Consider the following 21,094-nt stretch of genomic DNA (forward strand, 5'->3'; position numbering starts at 1 on the left):
TCTCTGCCCCTCCCCCGTTCATGCTCTGTCTCCTCTGTCTCAAAAATAAATAAACGTTAAAAAAAAATAAAAAAAAATACTGACATAGTGATTATGTACTTCTCATTAATATTGGTTACAAGAAAAGCTTTTAATAATGTGGGCAGTAACATAGCAATTGTCAAGATAACAGTCATCATTATGCCTTACTTTTACATGGATTCTCAATTTTTTGACAAGAAGGAGTTAGCCTGGGATATTAAGTTGCATCACTGAGCACAAAAGGAGTTTTTCTTCATAAGTGAATCAAAATACTCCTCAAAAATGGAAAAGAATTCCGTGGTTGCCAGATATTTTTATTTTTTGTTTTTATTTATTTATTTTTATTTTAGGGAGAGAGAGGATAGAGAGTACGAGTAGGGCAGAGAGAAACAATATTAAGCAGGCTCCATGCTCAGTGTGGAGCCCCATGCGGGACTCAATCCCACAACCCTGAGATCATTACCTGCGCTGAAATCAAGAGTTGGATGCTTAACTTACTGAACCACCCAGGCGCCTTGGATGCCAGATAAGTTTTAGAGAATAAACATGGTAATTGAAGATGGGTTTTCTGTGCCACGTTTTGTCTCTTTCAAACAAGCAAAAACCTTCTCAGGTTTTAATACTCTTCCTCATGAATGGATAGCCTTTTTTTTTTTTTTTAAATGTTTTTAACGCTTATTTATTTTTGAGACAGAGAGAGACAGAGCATGAACGGGGGAGGGTCAGAGAGAGGGAGACACAGAATCCGAAACAGGCTCCAGGCTCTGAGCCGTCAGCCCAGAGCCCGACGCGGGGCTTGAACTCACAGACTGCGAGATCGTGACCTGAGTTGAAGTCGGACGCTTAACCGACTGAACCACCCAGGCGCCCCATGAATGGATAGCCTTTTTAACCAAAATCTTATGACTAAAGTGACCAAATCTTATGACACAAGTGACTGATGACTTAAGACTAAAGTGAATTGTCACTGCTCCGTGTTCAGTTCAGTATTGTCAGTTGTGGAGAAGGACATTCTATTTTTCCCTATCGATTAATGCTACTGAAATGCTACAGCTATTTCAGAAGGTGTCCACCTTGTTTCAAAATATTTCTGCAAAGGCCATAATATACCTGGCTTTCCAGATTGACATGTTATTATTTTTAAAAACTCCTCCTGAAAACCTCGGTTTGCCACCAGTTCTTACTTGACTTGAAAAGTTCGTGGGTCCATTATTGCTGTGTGTGTATGGTTTTTGTTTTGTTTTGCTTTCTAGATTATAGCAGATCTTTACACGGTGTCAATTATCTGTGAATAGGAAACAGCAGGTAGTTCATTCATTGAAAACTGGTTTACGGATTTTCTTGCTATACATTTGCTTGCTTCTCAGATTCAGTTTTAGGCCTAACCAAGATAGAGAATTGCTTATCTGCATGGTAGTATTAGTCATCAGTGAAGTTTAGAGAAATGAGGTTTGTAAAGAACAAGCTTTTTAAAATATATAATTTAAAATGTTGTTATTCTTCCATTTTGGTTAAAATCAATCCATGGATATTTTTAAGGTTGTAAGTTAAAGCAGGAAGAATGTGTCACTCTTGTAATGCTTTAGCTAAAGACAAAAGATAGAGGACCAAAATACTGTAAGAGCAATTGAAACTATATATTGTTCTTACATGATGTCCAATTCAGCTGTGTAGGTGTGAGTTTCAGATAAGATTGAATGCTTTTAAAGACGTGAACAGTCAAAGCATTCCCTATTATTTATTTTAAGGGCTTTTTAAGAGAAGGAATGGGCTTAATCCGAGACCCCAAAGCATACATTTCCAAAGACAGCTGCCTGTCTGAATAAGGAATGAGCTAAGGAGTGAACAGGAGAAAATCCACATACATATTTGAGTTTCACTTTAGAACTTTTGATAGCTTTGGTCACTGATTGGAATTTTTCTCCAACTAGAAGTCAAAGAGACAAAGCAGGTAATCTACATAATCTTTCCCACATTTTCTAAAAGTGCCTAGATGAAAACATGTAGATGAAAACATGTCAGACAATTGGTCAAATAGGGCCTAAAGTTTTGTTTGTTTGTTTTAAATCCATTCTTTACTGAGAAGGAAATAAAAAAAAAAGCTTGAGGTTGGTGACAGACTTGGGTTCTTGCCACATTCCCAGCTTATTCCATGGACGGCTCTCTACTCCAGAGAAAGTTAATATTTTCCAGAGATGTTCCATAGGTATTCTAAATCATACTACAGACACCTGCTCCTTTATATGGATATGTTATCCACCTAGGATGAATCAGAGCTGATTTTTTTTTTTTTTTTAGTGTGCTTCCTTTCAAAAACCTCATTAATCTTAGTGTGCAGAATTTAGGGGGAAAGTTGTGTTTTGCTACTTGACACTGTTTAATGTAAATGATTTATGATTATTCCTTATGTATACACGATAGGCACTTTATAAATTGGATTGTTCTAGGAGTAACACGATACATAAATGTTATTGCTATAAATTCTGAAGTTGGCTATATATTTTTGTATCATGTAACCAGTTGACTTATAAATGCTGACTATTCCAACCTGCTCTTTCTACTCAATATTGTAAGTGGTGACTTAGGTAAGCCTGGCAGAGATATATACACAGAGGCACTCAAACTGCACGAGAGCAGGATATCCTGGCACCTCTCCAGTGTGGCTTCTGGCTGTCTTCCAGGGGTAATGGCAGAAAGAAGAAAGAATGAGAGGGGAAACTGAAACTTTATGTAGCAAAAAAAGATGAATCTAAATTATTATTATTTTTTTGCCCCACAAAGTCAAGAGCCAGGTAGGAGAGAAAAGGGGAAAAAGCAGAGCAAATAGGAGAAAAGTACCAGGAAAACCAATTCAGCAAAATTTAGTTACATGCCACTTTACAGGTAAATTTCCACCACTTAAATAACATTAAATAAGGATAAAGGTAATAATAGATTAACAGCTATGTAATTGTATATTTTTGTATCTATAAATACAGTATGTATGGAAATAATAATATTTATTTTTTTGCATTTCTGTGGATGAAGTGTTTGAGGAATGGAGTTTTATAAACCATTTGATTCTACTGGTAGATGAGACCATTTTATTATGTGTGTAATTCTGTTACACTAATAGCTCTCATTTTTTTACCATGAAAACTCATTGTGATTTTCTTTCAAGGATCTGAAAGAATTAGAAAAAAACCCCTCTGAATAATCGGTCACTTTATATCTGAGTAATTGTTAAATACCAAACTCATCTAAAATGTCAAGTTACAGAGGAAGGAATAATACCCATATAACTGACTGTCAGATTCATAGCGATTTTCTGCTGACTCCTGGTATTGACTGCTTACCTGATCACACAGTCCTGGCATTGGAGCTGATTTGAATTGCTCTATGCCCTAATTTGTGTAAAGAAGAACTGGGCTGTGAAGAATTCTATTGTGTTTATAGTGTCTATTCTGATAGTGATTTTATCGCCCATTTCATAGGCTGCTTCAGTTGATTCCCTTCCCCCATGCCCGACTAAGTAGTACCATCTACACAATTGATCTGGTTGTCCATGAAGTCAGTTCAAATCAGCTGTTACGGTGGCTAAAAATACAAGATCAATAATTTTAAAACTTGAGGTGCATATCCTCCACAAAAGGACTAAATCTCATCAGGCAATCCCACGTGAAAAGATTATGAGACTGAAACCACATGTGTGTGACTTGTAATAACAAACATTATTTATTTGGCTATTACACTGAAGGAAATCTCCTAATTTGCTCCTTTATTACTTCTGGAATACATTTTTAATTGTCATACTTTCTGGAGCTATCCTGGTGCATGCATTGGAAAGAATATGCATATGCAGATATCTCTGTATCTGTAGGCACTATAGTCAAAACAACTTATTTGCCTAGCTGCGAAGCTGGCTTACTCACCCACTCACAAACTCCCAGAGGAAATAGGGCAAAAAGGTCAAGTAGAAGCAATAAGCCAATGATCTGTTACACAAAAGTTACTTAAGAAGTTCTGAGTGGCACTGCTCATCTTCTAGAAGGGAGATCACTGCATTCCCTGCTCATCCCTGTGTCATCAGCAGTAGCTTTGGATTCGTTTTTGAGGAAGAAAGCCCGTTTCTACATTGCTGCTGCTATACACTCAGGTAAGCTGGATTGAAATCCCAGAGACACCGCTGAACCAGACTAGACTGTGGGAAGATTCTGGTGTCGAGAGAGGGATTTACAAACATCAGTTCTCTTATCCTGTAGAATCTGAACCACCATGTAAAATTCTTCTTTTTCTGAAAGGACGTTAAATTTAAATGCAAGACCTCCAGATTTAAATACACACACACACGCACGTAAAATGAGAAAAAGCCCATCACTTTGTGTTCAGTACAGAATACTTACAGTTACTATCTTTGAGGACTTTCTTTTTTTTTTTTTTGCCAGTTATTGCTCTTTGTCTTTGCACGTAGCATCTAATTTAAGCCTCCTAAGTCCCTTGGGAACCAAGTACTATTATTATACCCATTTTTTAGCTTAGAGAATTGAGAGAGAGAGAGAGAGAAATTGAGTAACTTGCCATGACTCAACAGCTAGTAAGAGGTGGAGCCAGGATTCAAACCCGGGCAGAGGGATCCCCGGGGCTGACACACACACTCCCAGGTTGAATTTGAGCAGTATGTAGTGCTTCGTTTGTGAAAAGAAGGCAGGGGAGCCATCGTTCAGCAGGAAGTAGGATTTGAGTTCTTTTTCTTGTACTAATGGTCACTGTATCTCTCTCTCAGGCCCTGTTGTGACCAATGGCAAGTCTCATTTGAGACGACCAGTCAGAAGTGAGTAAAATAATCTATGGCCAAAGAAGAGAAAGGAATGCACTGGTTAATATGAGGATCTGACCTTAGGACCTTGCTTTCACTATTGCCACAGTAAACAAGCGAGCTAATGAACCACAGATGTTAGTGTGTCATTAGTGTCTTGCAGTTTTGTCTTCCTGGGTAGCTACCATCAAGAAGGACAGTGCCCTCTATGAATATGCATTTAGTACTAGATACAGCAATTTATGCTTTTGAACAGCACTTTATCATTTTGGTTTTGATAAATATATAAGCAATAATCAGTAGTTAGTAGTTTCAGGCTAAAATGGATGCCATTATTAGTGACTTAACAGCTCTTCCTGTGAATTCCACATGTGTCACCAAGACTGGATCATGCTACCCAGAGCTACATATAGTCAGTTTTTAGAAAAGCTCACTTCGAATGCTTCTCGTGCTGTGAACCCTTTGTTCTCAGAATTGCAGTAGTCCCTAATTTCCAAACTCTGAATATGTAAAATACAGTACTTGCACAAAAAACCTAGGAGCTGTATAGGTCAGAACATTTGTTTAAACTAATATAGAATTAGCTTTTTCAGTTCCAGCTCCGTTTTTCCTATCCATTTGCCTTGCTAATAAGGCCTCAACTTATTCCTATTCAGTTACCTTGTGCCACGATACCTCTCCTTTTTGGATTTTTTATTCTGATTTGAGCAGACCTACCTAGTTCACACAGAGGACTTCGACAATAATAATAAGACATAAAGGCTATTCAGTAAACAAGGACGGTGAAAACAATGAAATTTAACACAAACTAGGCAAAATAGCATCTCACAGCACAGAATTCTATTCCATTTTGAAATTGGTCTTTACAGATATTTTTCTCTGCCTGAAACATGTGTGCTGGTTCTATATATATAAGGGAATAGTGACATCCTGTGTGTAGCTAGACTAATTGCCTCTGTAATTAACCTATTTGAGAAGGAAGTTACATAGACATAAAATATCATTGAGTAGTGAAAGAGGCAATTTTATCTTACAGCAAACCTCTAACTTTACCAGAGGGTGTGGACTAAACAAAAAGACGCTGTCTCCTTCCCTTCCATCTTTTTTTCCTTCCTTCTTTTTCTTGTCTCTGTACAGTTCCACTGCCATTTCTATTTTCTCTCTACTACCTATATTTCCATATTATGAGCTAAAGATCTAGTGTTATTACGAGTGAATATTCAGTTTTAAAATAGAATTGAGGAGAGGGGCACCTGGGTGGCTCAGTCAGTTGAGCACCTAACTCTTGATTTTGGCTCCGGTCATGATCCTGTCGTGGGATCGAGGCCTGTGTTGGGCTGCATGCTGAATGTGGAGCCTGCTTAAGAGTGTCTCTCTCTGTCTCTCTCCTTCTCTCTCCCCCTCTCCCTCTGTCCCTTTGCCCCTCTCCCTTGTTTGTGCTCTCTGTCTCTCTCCCTAAAGTATGTATAAATAAAAAGATAAATAGAATTGAAGACAGATGTAAGTGTGGTGATAGGAGATAGTCTTTGGTTAAGGGTGGGATATGTATAAAATCATTTTGTTGTCTCAGAAGCTGAGGACAAAAATCTTAACCTTCTTATCCCTTAATAAAATATATGTTAATTACATTTAGAGAAGGATCTGGGGGCATGGCAAAACCAAGGTTTTTCTTTTGACCCCTTAAGTCCAGAAGAAACCATTAGAAGGCGATACATTACAACAGAGTGTAGTTTTTGTGGTCAGAATTATTCATACTTCACCCAAATTATGGCTAAAGGGGAATAAGAAGAACAATTTTTTTTTTCCCAAAGTGCCCCTTTCAATGTTTTAAAAGGTAACATCTTGTCAAGACATTTCAGAAAACTGTGGGACAAAGCAAAAGCAAGAGGCATGGGAGAAATTAGTGAAAAGTGTCCTGCTGTTTATGTCCTGACTTACCCTCAAACCCCAGCAAGACTCAACTCTCAGGGCTTTGCTCAACCCTAGCCTCATGTATAATCCCTTATTCCATAATCAAAATGGTATTTTGAGTCAGACAGCTTGCTTCAGTCTTCTTCAATGAGGTAACAAATGTTATGTTATGATTGATATATTTTTCAAGTCAGGTAGCTACGCTTGTATTTTGCATGTTATAGTAACTTGAAAGAGCTCAGCTTAAAGTTATGACCACTACTAAGAAGAATTTCCTTGTGAAATATTTGAGAATTTTAAGCCAAAGTAAACATAATTGCTGCATTATATAATGATGGCTGAGAGTGGAATAGTTGGAATGGAAATAAATGGTTTGGAGTTTCAGACCGTGGTGGATTTGGATTCGCCAACTTCCAGGAGAGTCTTTCCATGCCTCAGTGTTTTTATCTGTGATGTGGGGATAAAGATTACCCTTTCATAAGGTAATCTTGAGACTTCCGTGAAGAAATAGTCCTGTAACACCATGCCTAGTGCCTATAAATAAATGCTTAGTAAATAGTAGCTAATATTATTTCAGATGACATTTGATAAAGCAAAATGATTTGGATGCTAGATAGTTTATTGTAAAAGTATTTAATCTTATCTGGTTGAACTGTTCTTCAAATGGATTTGTTTAATGACCTATGCTTTCATTACTGTGTTCTAATCTTCACTGTAGTAACTTTTCACTTGTATTGATAATTTATATTAGCAATAGCTGGATTGCCATTCTTGGATGATGGTGCAAGGACATTTTTAAAAAAGTATTTTTCCTTGGAAAAAATATGAAGCAAAGAAGAGAAAGAAACACTACAGAAAGTTTTCTTGTGCATCACCTTCACGGTTAATCCTGTAATCAGTAACGATTATCTGATTGTAGAAGAGGCTCCTTATGAGTAAAAGGAAACCCTAATTCTACAAACCTGGTCATTTGGTCATGGCTATGTTTTGGCAGTTGTGCTAGTTAAATATAGTATGCTATGATCATTGGGGTGTCCAGCAGTTTTATGCGAGTCCCCCATCTGTTTTATTGGTGATCTTCTCTAGAAGTTAGGGAATTATATGAATCGGAAACTCAGAAAACCATTCTCAGGAGGTCAGATTCAGTCAGTGCTCATAATCACAAGATAATTCACTCATCCATTCAAAAAATATTTATTGGGAGTAAGTATGTCATGTGCCACCCACTGTGTCAGTTTTGAAAGTATAGTCATGAAGAGAGAAGATAAGGCATGGGGACTCACAGATGTTACAGCCTGACAGAGAAGGCACATAACATAAAACAAGTAATTACAATGAAATATTTAAGTCTCCAAATAGGGGAGTTTTTTGATCTCTTAGCCAACGGAGTTGTGATTTCCTAAGTGTAGATAGTGGGGGTTGGTGCATTCCTTCCTCCTGTGAATTTCCACAGCATTTTATCTGTACCTCCATTTGGAAATACCTTCCACCTTGCCCTTAGTTCCTGATGACTGTGGCATGTCTTCTAGGACTGGAAGTTCCTTAGGAGCCAGGCAGGCTACATGTGGGAGAGCCTTTAGCATCGTTCAGAGGACATACACTTGTACACTCTACATAGTAGTTGCTAAATCAGTGTTGTTGAGAGAATAAAGCAAAGAAGTGTGAGCGATTTACTTCTGTTATCCTTTCTGTTTTCGATTCTTAAATATTTTGCTTTGAAATTTCTCCTTCTTCATATTCATGTGGTTAAAAGCAGGTAATAACCAATTGAAAGCCGCTATCCCTCCTTTTATCCCTCTCATCTATTATTCTCTCAAAATTTAATCCCCATCAGTCTCCTCTGAAATAAATTTTTATTTGTAAGACTTTCCACGTTTGCTGTACAGGTGTCTGACTTTAGCTGCCCCATGCAAATAATAATGGAGGAAGCATCTGTTTTTTGTGATATGGTACATTTTGGGATGTCCTGATCAACCTTTCTTCTGCCTATCACTGGACCTATCCAGAGAATCAGTGTTAGCTTAATCAGTATCTAGTTTTGAAAGGTCAGAACTCTTCCTTGGTTGTAAAACGGGTAGACCTTTAACCAAAGGTTTAGTATTCATTTGCCATTACTCATCGCATCACACTCTAAGAAATAAAACTGAATTCTGACAGCTTTTAAAAAGTAGGAAAGTAACCAGCTCTTAGACATCTAATCCATAGCTTAAGAAAATTCGGTATTCAAAATGATAAAGGAAGTAGTTCGGCAACAAGAAGGAAGGCAGCCTTTGCATATTCTTCTGGAAGGAACTGAGCCTCATTGGGAGGGAGAGACCTGAGTTCAGTGTTGCCTGCGAGCTGGGGTGTAATTTAGTGAGCTGACAGGAGGAGTGAAGTATCTCCTCAATATCTGTGTTTGGCAGCAGAGATGAATGCATACATCAGGAAACAATGTTTAAGTGTTTTATTTCCTTATTTCAGCCTGTCAAACTGTCAGTATAGTTAATGGCCACCGAGAGAGAGAGAGAGAGAGAGAGAGAGAGAGAGAGAGAGAGAAGGAACAGAGAGAAACAAAGGTGCTATGGAATCTGAAAAGAAAGAAACCAGGAAAGCATTTGCATGTTTCTGTGGCATAATGGTCAGTCAGACAAAAATAACTCACTATATTCAATTCTCTACTAAAGCCAGATGTGCTAGTTCCCTACCTACAATCCCTGCCCCCTTTTGTGCCTTCGTTTATGTCCTTCATAACTGCTTCGTTTCACTTTGATCCCTGTGACTCCTTTCACTGAGGTCTAGGTTGATTATCAATACTTACAGGATTATTTTTTGCTTTATTGGTAGTATCCAATTTTGCTCAATTTTCCAAGTTTACTCTCTTGTTTACATTGTTTATAAAATCTGGTATTAATGCTGCTTATACAAAAATTTTCAGTCTTACAACATCCCCCCTCCATATTTTTTGGGGGGGGTCATTTTGTGTTTTTAGAATACACAAAGAATAGGTTGGACTGGATTTTGACCTGTTGTATCTTTCTTAAAGGAAGAAAAAAATAAAAAATAAAGCATAAAGTGAAATAACTAAATTAGACATTTACTCTTAATGAATACAAAACTATTTTTAATTTCTAAAAAAACTGAGCACAACCAAGTGATTTTTATTTTATAAAAAGGAGATATATAATGGATTGTTTTTGTACTGGAAATATGTTATATTTTGATAGCAATGGTAAAGCCTCTTATATTTCACATCTATGTCAAACTGAATTTTCAACCTTTGATTTCACTCCAGTGATGAATATTTTTTATGATGAACACATTTAGTTGCCTTATAAACTGGAGGTATTTAATTAGAAAAAAAATTGTTTTTTAAATCTCTATTTACAAACCTTATATAATGGTCTAAGGAGAGGTAGTATAGGGTATTAAAAATACCGGGTCCTGAATCAGGCCAGTCTTCAACACCTGGAAGGCATTTAAAAGTACAGACCCTTGGACTCCAGATTGCCGGGGAAGAGAATCTTAGGGATGAGGGTCCAGCATGTGTGTGTGTAAAATCCATTCCACACTCCCTACTCCTCGCCCCCAGGTGATGTGGGCTGTCAACCAGACTAGGAAGCACACTATCCCTGTCACGGAAAGAGCACTGCTCTGGTTACCAGAATTGGAGCTGGTTTCTGACAATATCATTCAGTCACTGAGTAACTTTGGGCAAATCACAAGCTTTGGGGAAGCACATTTTTCAACTCTATACACTTTGTGTGATCTTTTCCAGCTTTAAACTCTTGTAAATTCATTATATTAATGAGGTTTTAAAAAGTTTTAAACTTAAAAACTGAGAGTTAAAAGACATGCACACACACATAGTTTCTTAGTTTTTATTCTTAGACTGAGTTGATAGAGGTAAGCAAACAAAAAAATCTCTCATTCTCAGTTTAAGAGTTCTTGATTGGACCTCTCTTTTTATGATATCAATCATGAACATTTTATCAGGGAAATGAGGATTTACCACCCTGTGTTTTAGGCCTTCAGATGCAAAATGGAACTCCTCTCCACCCACCCAAACTTGATTCTTCTTCAGGGTGCATGTCTTAACTAATGACATCCCCATACATCTTGTGTTAGCCAAAGCATCATGCTCCCTCTCATTTTTCTTTGACATCCTAGGTTGATTTTACCCCCCTAAACTATTGTTCATATGTCAACTTTTTATCTTCACCAGCATCCATCCTGGGCCAAGGTTCCATATTTCCAGGATTCTGCAATCACCTCTCTATTGAGAGTCTTTTCTATATCTTCTCACCCTGTGCTCTAGTTGATGCTCAATACTACAAAAAGATTAAAGATGCATATCTGATCATAGGCCTCCCCCCTTCTCTATCCCACTGTGCATGGGATAAAGACCAGAATGTGTACATGGCCTGCAACACCCTGCATGATCTGTGCTACTCTTTTAGAACTCGCTTTCCGCTCTCTATGCCAACTGGCCATTCTTCAGTTTTTCACACATAGTGTATTTCCTTTCCATCTCAGGGCCATTGAGTTTTCATTTCTTTCTGGCTAGTAAGCTATTCATGTCCAACTTATTCATTTCAGATCAGCTGAAATGACATTTCCTCAGGAGAGCCTTTACTGATGTCCCAGATATGATTGAGTTCACCTGTTATTTTTTAAATTGTTTTAAATGTTTGTTTATTTTTGAGAGAGAGAGAGAGAGAGAGAGAGAGAGAGAGAGCACGCTCAAGGCAAGCAGGGGAGGGGCAGAGAGGGAGACAGAGAATCTGAAGCAGGCTCCAGACTCTGAGCTGTCAGCACAGAGCCCAACATGGGGCTCGAACCCACCAACTGTGAGATCATGACCTGAGCTGAAGTTGGATGCCCAATCGACTAAGCCACCCAGGCATCCCTTGAGTCCACCTGTTATATACTAGGCTAGAATACCTTGAATTTTCCTCCAGAGCATTTTTCACAGTTTGTAATTTTATATTAATGCAATGGTTTGGCCAATTTTAATCTAATCACTTAGACTATAACCTTGAGTTATAACCAAGAGTATGGACTTTTGATACTTTTGTTCATCACTGATTCTCTAATTCCTCAAACAGTGGGTAGGATATAGTAGGTTCTTAAGAAATATTTGTTAAGTGAAGGAATGAATGAATCAACAGAAGAAAAGTGCTCATTTATGCAGGGGACCTCCCCCATTGCCACATATTTCTAGTAATCTGTCAACCTGCCACCATTTCTCATTCTCTGTTCCAGCAACATCTGAATGCCTGGCTTCAAACCTTTTCTATATTTTTCTGACGTTAAAGAGGAATGTAAAAGCAGTGCTTTAGGCTTGTTGGTGCACTCTTGAGATGAAGTTTAAAATTGTGCATAACATGGGGCACCTGGATGTCTCAATTGGTTATGCGTCCAACTCTGATTTCCACTCAGGTCATGATCTCGCACTTCGTGAGTTTGAGCCCTGCATCAGGCTCTGTGCCGATGGTGCAGAGCCTGCTTGGGATTCTGTCTCCTCTCTCTGCCTCTCCCTTGCTTTCTCTCTCTCTCTCTCTCTCTCTCTCTCTCTCTCTCTGTTTCAAAATAAATAAACATTGGAAATTTTTTTTAAATTGTCATAACTCAATGCAAGAAGTATAAGTAGCGAAGAGGCCCCTCAAAAATTTATTTACAGGAAATGAAGATTTCATCTTCTGGACTCCCTCCTTTGTTCAAATAAAAAGGTTGTTGCATTGAGGGTATACAAATCTTGTATCTGAACTTGTGAGTCACCATGTCATATTCCTGTTTTGACATAACACATTGATACAAGTTATTGGCAAGAAGGACAGCTTTTGGAGACAGAGAGGATTTAAGATATGGAATTTAGTTAAGGCAGTCAATTTATTGTTGTCTGCTTTTCAGGTATATCATATTCTTTGTAAAATATGATCTGGGATACTGGAACCCCTTCTATGTACCTTGTGCGTTAGAGGGCCTTCTGCCTCACTCTTCTCGGCTTCTTCCTTCGCTCCTGGGTAGATGAAAAATCTACTAGACCCTATCTTAGACATGCTCCACGAAATTTATACCTTGTAATTCTCTGTCCAAAGACTTCATACCTGTTGATGAGGCCTGTGCAAGCTCTTTGCGTGGTCTGTCCTTCAGGGGTCATACTTTGCCCTGGAATGTGTAACCCTAGGTCCAAGGATGGCCAGAGGAGAGCTGTTTGAGAGGGGCTGGCCACAGAGAAGGGGTGCCTCCATTTATCTGCTTGCCCTGGGCCCAGATATATTAGGGGGATGCTGGAGATTAGATGGGTGCTTTAGGAAGAAGACATATAATAAGAGAAGAAGAGGACAGAGTACAAAGCCCCACAAAACATAAAATCAAGGCCCCAACAAGTTAATAATTGAGTAGATGGATAAATAAACCCATAAGTATATGAGTAAACTAACTTTTGAAAACAGAAATCAACTAGAAAAAAAAAAGAATTAGGAAAATACTGCCTTGATTTTTACAGTATGACTCTCACATTTAGTCAGCATCAGCCATGATTAGTGGGATATATATTCCAGAGAGAAGTCTCATGGCAGTGATTTATGGCATGAAGCTGTTGGACCCTGTTGTCATGGCCCCAATGGAGCTTGGTTTGTTATTCACATTTTTTTTTCTTTTTAGAGAATTGAGAGTTGATTTTGTTTCAATATTTGTTTCTCATAATATAATTAATATATATTATTTTCCCTGTATTTTCTCTTCCTTTCTTCTTCTTCTTCTTCTTCCTTTTTTTCGAGAGGGAGAGAGAGAGAGAACGCATGTGTGTGTGCATGAGCAGGAGAGGGGTAAGGGGAGAGGGAGAGAGAGAATCTTAAGCAGGCTCCATGCCCAGCATGGAGCCCAACATGGGGCTCGATCTCACAACTGTGAGATTATGACCTGAGCCGAAATCAAGAGTAAGATGCTTTATCAGTTGAGCCACACAACTGTCCCTTTCTCCCCACCCCCAAATTTTCTATAGTGTGGTAGAGAGAACTTGTCATTCTCATTATTGAGAGGAAGAATTAACAACATAAGTAGGTAGTTAATAGCATAGTTAAAATTTACTGTCACAAAAACACCTGTCTATTCATTACTGTGCAATGTGAACAAAATCTCAGTGATACTACAGGAGGAAATCAGGAAGGAACAAAGTATGGGACTGCTTGGCTTTAAGATGATTAAACAATTTCATTCAACAGGCAGCACTTTTCCCTTAAGCCAACAGCTTTCTCTTTCACAGTACCTTTAGAATCTTTCTGCAAAGTTGAAAGAGCTGTAATTTTAATGTAACTATTATATTCAAGACATTAATGACCTGGATCACCGAAAATAACCATGGTAACAGGTGAGAAATCAAAGATAGTTAATTTAATTGCCACGGAAAGAAAATAAGTGCAAATAATCTATAATCCTTCATTTCCAATATGTACATGTTATTTTCTTACTGCATTAATTACCCAATAGTTAGACAGAAATTATCTAGTTGTTGCTCTGTGACTCCCCATTGCATTCATGTAATGGTTTGCACTCTAATAACTATTCATTATAATTTCTTACCTCAGCAGTTTAGGCTGCCATGAACTGGGTAACATGTTCATTCAGTTGACATTAGCAATTTTTAATAACAATAAAAATGATACTTTAAGTATAGTGGAAAGGAATTTAAGCAGTTCTTTCAACCTAGTTACCTAAAGGCCACTCTAATTCGGTGGCTCTCCACAAACTGCTAATGATCTGGGACTGCTTCTCAGACAGAAAAATATCAAAATTCGTCTCTATTTCTTAACCCTTTTTCTAGGAGTTCCTGGAATAGTCCCACAGAACTCTGCACAACAGTGACAAGCAAGTTGTAGAATCCTAACTAGGGATATATGAATAATCATTGCCATGCCTATTAAATATTTTGTTGTATGTTTACTATGGGTTGAATATTTTGCTAGGACTTGGGGATACAATGATGAATAAGATAAGGATAGAGGTACAGATGATAAAGCAGGAAATCATGACTAATGAGTAAGTTTATTATAGTTTTAAATTTTCATTTGCTCCATAGACCATAAGAGATAGTAAATTGGTGGTATTTAAATTTCATGACTACGTGCAGGAATTTTGTAACATAACAATGCAGGCAAAAGTGTGTAATTAAGCATAATATCTACTACTTATTGGCCATTTTCTTATGTCCCAGATATGGTCATTTAATTCTCACACAAACAGACACCCCACTCCAATAAGTGAGTTCTTTTATCTCCATTTTCACATGAGGAAGTGAGGGTGAAATAATTGACCAAACATCATCTGAACAAGTAAGTGAGGGAGAGCAGATCCCGGTTCAGGCTGGGCTCACTCAGTTTTAAGCTTTCTATGGAAGGAATAATGAAGAGCCTTTTTAGCTCTGGTGCTTATTGCCAGTACACACTGAGTAAGATACTTACTTTGACTTGATTTTACTCGCTTTGAATTCCAGACTATACCCAAACCATTTTAGAAAGAAGCTATCACATCTTTTTTATTGGTTTCTCTATCTCCTTTGGCAAGTCTATCTCAAAAACTGCTTTAGTAAGAAATTTTTAAAAAATGAATAAATGAACAAAGGTAGATACACGCTAAAAAGGAATGTAGAACCACCTCACATTCATCAGGATGATTACTACAAAAAGCCCTTCACAATATAAAATGAGCGTTCATGAGGATATGGAGAAATTGGAACTCTTGTGCACTATTGGTAGAAATACAAAATGGATAGCTGCTATGGAACACAGTATGGAGCCCAAATTAAACATATGATTTGCCATATGATCCAGCAGTACACTTCTGCGTAGGTATCCAAAATAATTGAAGGCAGGGTTTATCCTTTTTTTTTTAATTTTTAAATGTTTATTTATTTTTGAGAGAGAGAGAGAGAGAGAGGGAGGGAGGGAGACAGAGAGAGGGAGACACAGAATCCAAAGCAGGCTCCAGGCTCTGAGCTGTCAGCACAGAGCCCGACCTGGGGCTTGAACTCAAAAGCCGTGAGATCATGACCTGAGCTGAAGTCAGACACTTAACCGACTGAGCCACCCAGGCGCCCCAAAAGCAGGGTTTCAAAGAGGTATTTGTATACCCATGTTCATGATGGTATTAAACAAAATAGCCAAAAGGTCGAAGTAGCCCAAATGCCCATCAGTGGATGGATAGATAAACAAAATGTGGTATATACCTACAATGGATTATTATTCAGCTTAAAAAAGGAAGGAAATTTTGACACATATTACAACATGGATGAACCTGGAGGTCATTAGGCTAAGGGAAATAAGCCAGCTACAAAAGACACAGTACAATATGATTCCAGTTATATGAGGTTCCTAGGCTAGTTAAAATCATAGAAAGTAGAATGGTAGTTGCCAGGTTCTGGGACAAGGTGGGAAAGGGAATTTGTTTTTTAACAGGTATAGAGTTTCCGTTTTGCAAGATGAAAAAAGTTCTGGAGATAGCATGCACGATAGCATGAATATATTTAACACTAGTAAACGGTACACCGTAATGGTTAAGATAGTAAATAGTATATGTACTTAACCATATTAAACATTTTAAAAAAGGAAGTATGGAAGACTATATGACAGAGAGGACCTGGGAAAAGGGGGGCACCTCATTAGGTAAGTTGTTGTGAATATAGCAAAGCCGTGTCCGAGATATGCCCTGTGCCATGGAGCCCGCTCTCTCCTGAGCCAAAGGCAGCTTTCTAGGCAGAGCAGTCCACAAATATAAATCCCTGGACTGAGAAAGAGCTAGGTATGTTTGAATTAAAAGATCGTCACATAGTAGCAGATGATATTCTTGGAGGGACATAGAAGAGGTTGATCATAGAAGGACCATTAGACATGGAAGGAGTTTGGACTGCATTATCTCCACTACATTTTAGCTTTCCTTCGTAGGGCTCTTTGTATCTTAGGAGATGATAAACGTTATCCATTTTGTTTCAAAAATAGTAATTGACTCACCTATTAATGTTATGGTTCATGTCTCTTATTGAACAATTAAAAAATATTGAGAAGTGGTATGTTAACTTGGTGAGGTTTCATTTTTATTTGTTAACTATCTTGTTATTGAAGTGACTGCAACCTGAAAGAATTTCCTTTTATATCTGTCTGCCTTGGTAAAATACCAGTGAACCACTACTTAAAACATTGCATTCATTTTATACTTGAAAGTACTTCAAAGCGTCTCTAGAAGTTTTCTGGGACCAGGTCAGTTCATTAATCCTCACTACAGTGGTTTCAGAGACTCTGGAGGCCCTAAGTTTAAGCGATTAGTATTGGGTACTTTGCTGAAAACTGTCTAGAACTTCACTTAGCAGGGTCATTTCATGACAGATAGCTTAATACTGTGGTCTCATCTTAGAGTTGTTATCATATGGAATTTTATTTTATTTTATTATTATTATTTTTTTTTAATTTATTTTTGGGACAGAGAGAGGCAGAGCATGAACGGGGGAGGGGCAGAGAGAGAGGGAGACACAGAATCGGAAACAGGCTCCAGGCTCCGAGCCATCAGCCCAGAGCCTGACGCGGGGCTCGAACTCACGGACCGCGAGATCGTGACCTGGCTGAAGTCGGACGCTTAACCGACTGCGCCACCCATGCGCCCCATCATATGGAATTTTAAAGTTTACCAGAATGACAGCTATGATCATTTAAATATGTTTTCTTAAGTAAAAGCAAAAGTTACTATAATTCAAACGTGTCTTGTTGTCAGATACCCCTTACGTACTGATTTTCTTTGATGAAAAAAAAAACATTATTTAAAGTATCAGTAGCTCTGAAAAGATGTATATCTGCCTCAGTAAAATAATACATTTATGCTATAGTCCTCATATATATTTTTTCTGTTTTAAATATGTCTGGAAATTTTATCCTACTTTGGAATATCATTCTCTACTATTCATGATTCACAACGTCATGGCAGTTCTGAAACTTGTCATCTGACCTTTCTTACCCACTTCTCACCTGACATTTATCTAAGATTATCAGTAACGTGGAAGGATTCTGAGAAAATTTCCCTCAATGCAGCAGTGATGTTCATTCCCCTGCATTTCAATAGAGGAGTCTGAATCTGGAGGATTGGAAGTTTGACTTTGAGGAAAAGCAGAAACAGATTCATAATAGGATGACATATCAGTGGAAACTTACAGCTGATGGAGTTCAAGTATACTTGGATCAGACAATCAAACCCTGAGACAGCGCAGTATGAGTGGTTTATGGGATGAAATGAGAAGGACACCTTTTTGGGCTGCCCGTTTACACTAAATGTGCAACAGTAGAACAGAAGGAATAGGTGTATTTAAGGAGCAACAGAAAAAGCGTGCAGCTAATGTGAACAATCTCCAAATTAAGTCAGTGGTACCCGAGACTGGTATGTCCTCCTTCATGACAATTCTGTTAATGCCTTCAGTGAGGTGGGGATAAACTTCCTAGTTTATCTCCATGCAGTTTAAGAGTTTAAATAACCCAGGGGCACCTGCGTGGCTCAGTCAGTTAAGTGTCTGACTCTTGATTTTCACTCAGGTCATGATCTCACAGTTTTGTGAGTTCGAGCGCTGAATTGGGTTCTGCACTGATCCCATGAAGTCTGCTTGGGATTCTCCCTCTCTCTCTCTGCTCCTCCCTTTGCCTTCTCTTTCTCTCTCTCTGTCTCTGCCTGTGTGTGTCTCTCAAAATAAATAAACTTAAAAAAAAGAATTTAAGTATTTCAAAAGACATAATGGAGATGAAAATATTTAATCTTTTAAGGTAATTTTACATACGAAGACTAAATGGTTACGTGCAATAACACTGTCATTCTTTTAGAATTCGCAAGTGTTAATTTCTAAATTTTTCATTTGGAGTATCAATATTCATAGTTTTATTGTTAAAATGACTTTTGGTAATACCTCATGTACTCATTAACAAGTAAAGGTATGAGAAGACCTTGACCCTGTTCTTAATGAGATTTTTAAATAGTTTGGAAGATTCAGCTGAAACATGAAGTAATTGAGCAAGAAAGCACTTTTTGAATGGCTGTGCAGTGAAAAACCAGCTGAGAAAAAGGGCTGGGGAGTCCAGAGTCCCTGGAGAGTGTTCAGGCACTTAGAACATGAGCGGAACCTTGGAGTCTGTAGTCAGAGGCCCTGAAGATTGGGTCACCCTAAATCTTGTAAAGTGAAAGTCCTATGAACTTTAGTATTTCTGATAAAATTCCTTGTGAATTTTGCCTCCTGTCCTACAACATAGTTGTGTTCATGCTGAAATAAAATAATGTTTGAGTTACATTCAAATTATTTAGTTTTCTTTTCCAAGTCTGACATACCAGGAAGTTAGGACTTGTCTCACCCACGATATTGCCTTACTCCATCATACCACCACACAGCCTCAGGAGTCCAGCTGACATACCAGTTTGAGAAATATGGCTGTACTGTATCACAGTGCATTTGAACAGAAGAACCTGCTTCTTTGGCCATTAGCATGTAATCAGGCTGAGCAAATACGGTGGTTTTTTTTTTATTTGTTTGTTTTTGTTAATCATTAAAAGTCTCTCGTACCATATGGTATGTGTACACATTCTTTTGTATGATTTTGGTGGGCTTTATAAGCAACCCAGATTTCCTCTTTATAAGTGTAACTGGGACCCAGATGGTTTCATTTGCTGATAAGAGTTCATTTTCAATAATACGCTTTATGATTGGGTGCAGAATCAACATCCTCCAAGTTTTGCTTTTAGAGTACAAGCCTTTGTTTTGTATTTCCGCCTGAAGCCTTTTTGACCTTTGTCAAAAATATTTTTCAGTTATTCAGAGCACATTGGTGTGCACTAAAAAAAGACCACCCAAGCACATCCCTTTCAGTTGGCGAATTCCACTTAGAATGAGAAGCACAGAAGCATTCTCTAAGTGATGAGAACTGTACAGTCATTTGAATGTTTGAAAAAGGTCGACTCGTGAGATCATGGAGGCTGGTCTCTCTGGCTTTGTGTTGTCAGTGAAACGGTGTGATGCAGTGGTCATCTGTACTCCTCTCTAGTTTGGAAACTTGGTATGGCACTATTCAGAGAGAACAGTAGTCCTTGGTGCTGCCAGAGACGCTCTTCACATTGTTGCAGTTTGTTCCAAATGCCAAATTGCAAGCCTGCCAAGTAGCAATGAGAGCACACGGTGGAAAGATAAGGAATATAAAAGAGATTTTCAAGGCATCATTTGTGTTTCACATGATTTCCATTTCTTTGATGTGTATGGCAGTGTATTCTCAGGTGCCTAAATTCTTACATCCTCCAAAATTATAAAGTAGTACTAAAACCTTTTTGCCAAAAATCCCCAAGTTTACACTTTATACATCTTACACTTGGCTTCCTGGCTGCAAGTGTTGCTTCCCCTGTTCCCACCAAATATTTCCCTTTCTTCACTGCTTATTTCTGCCTTGGATTCGTCCCCTCAGAGCCAACTTCTTAGCTGTGGCTCAAGCAGAGATGCTTACTCTTTGACAGGAACTTTCTATTAAGTCTCTGCTATGTGCCTATACTGTCTTTAGGATTCAATAAGACATAATCTACCAGATGTGAAGCTGAGAGCAGATTAATGACCTTGACTGAATGTTATGACACCCTAGCTCAGTTTTACAAATAGATATATGTTCTATTTATTATATTTATCTCCTATCAATCATATAATTATATGATTATAAATCATATACAATATATTAATCATATTATATATTAACCAAAAACCATGTTAATAATATATAATCTATATATATGTGAATTTCTTCTGTGTCCTCATTTTTGTCTTTCCCTAAAGGACTGTATTGAGTTCAAACAGTAAAGGGTATGAGTTGGGACCAGGAGGAAGTAAAGAGCCAAGGAGCAAGCTGGTTTACCTTACTTCTCTTTCTCTATGTTGCCATGACCTTGAATGAAAGATTGTAAAGTAGAGGGAATAAATTATCAAGAGAAGAACTCGAAGAGAAGTGATACATGCAGATCTATCATAGGGAGTGGAGGAAGACAAAGACATTGAGTAAGAAGACAGTCTAGACCTCTAAGAGACTACACAAGCCATTAGTTTGGCACTTAGTTCACATGACACTTTAGATACATAATGCTAATCCCTTACTTCCATATATATATATATATATATATATATATATATATATATATATATATATTTGTGATATAAGATGAGATGAGCATTAAACTTTCTTTCTAGAACAATTGATAATTTCTAGTTTTAAAAAGTGGATTTAGGGGCTCCTGGGTGGCTCAGTCAGTTAAGTGGTGTCTGACTCTTGATTTTGGCTCAGGTCATGATCTCACAGTTGTGAGATATCTGTCTGTCTGTCTCTCTCCCTTTCT

General features: G+C 37.9%; 1 protein-coding gene across 9 annotated transcripts in view; it reads left to right on the top strand.

Annotated features, from left to right (window-relative positions):
- The window catches only part of SOX5 (SRY-box transcription factor 5), a 1,021,816-nt gene that overhangs the window by 189,241 nt on the left and 811,481 nt on the right, over window positions 1-21,094 (top strand). The window contains exon 4 of one of the 9 annotated variants that reach the window (XM_058743360.1): window positions 4,049-4,156. The exons of the other annotated variants lie outside the window; for them this stretch is intronic. The gene's annotated coding sequence lies outside the window, so the exon portion shown is untranslated. The remainder of the gene's footprint in view (window positions 1-4,048; window positions 4,157-21,094) is intronic. 9 annotated transcript variants of the gene reach the window in all.

This window comes from Neofelis nebulosa, chromosome 8, assembly GCF_028018385.1.
Source record: "Neofelis nebulosa isolate mNeoNeb1 chromosome 8, mNeoNeb1.pri, whole genome shotgun sequence".
Lineage (NCBI taxonomy): Eukaryota > Metazoa > Chordata > Mammalia > Carnivora > Felidae > Neofelis > Neofelis nebulosa.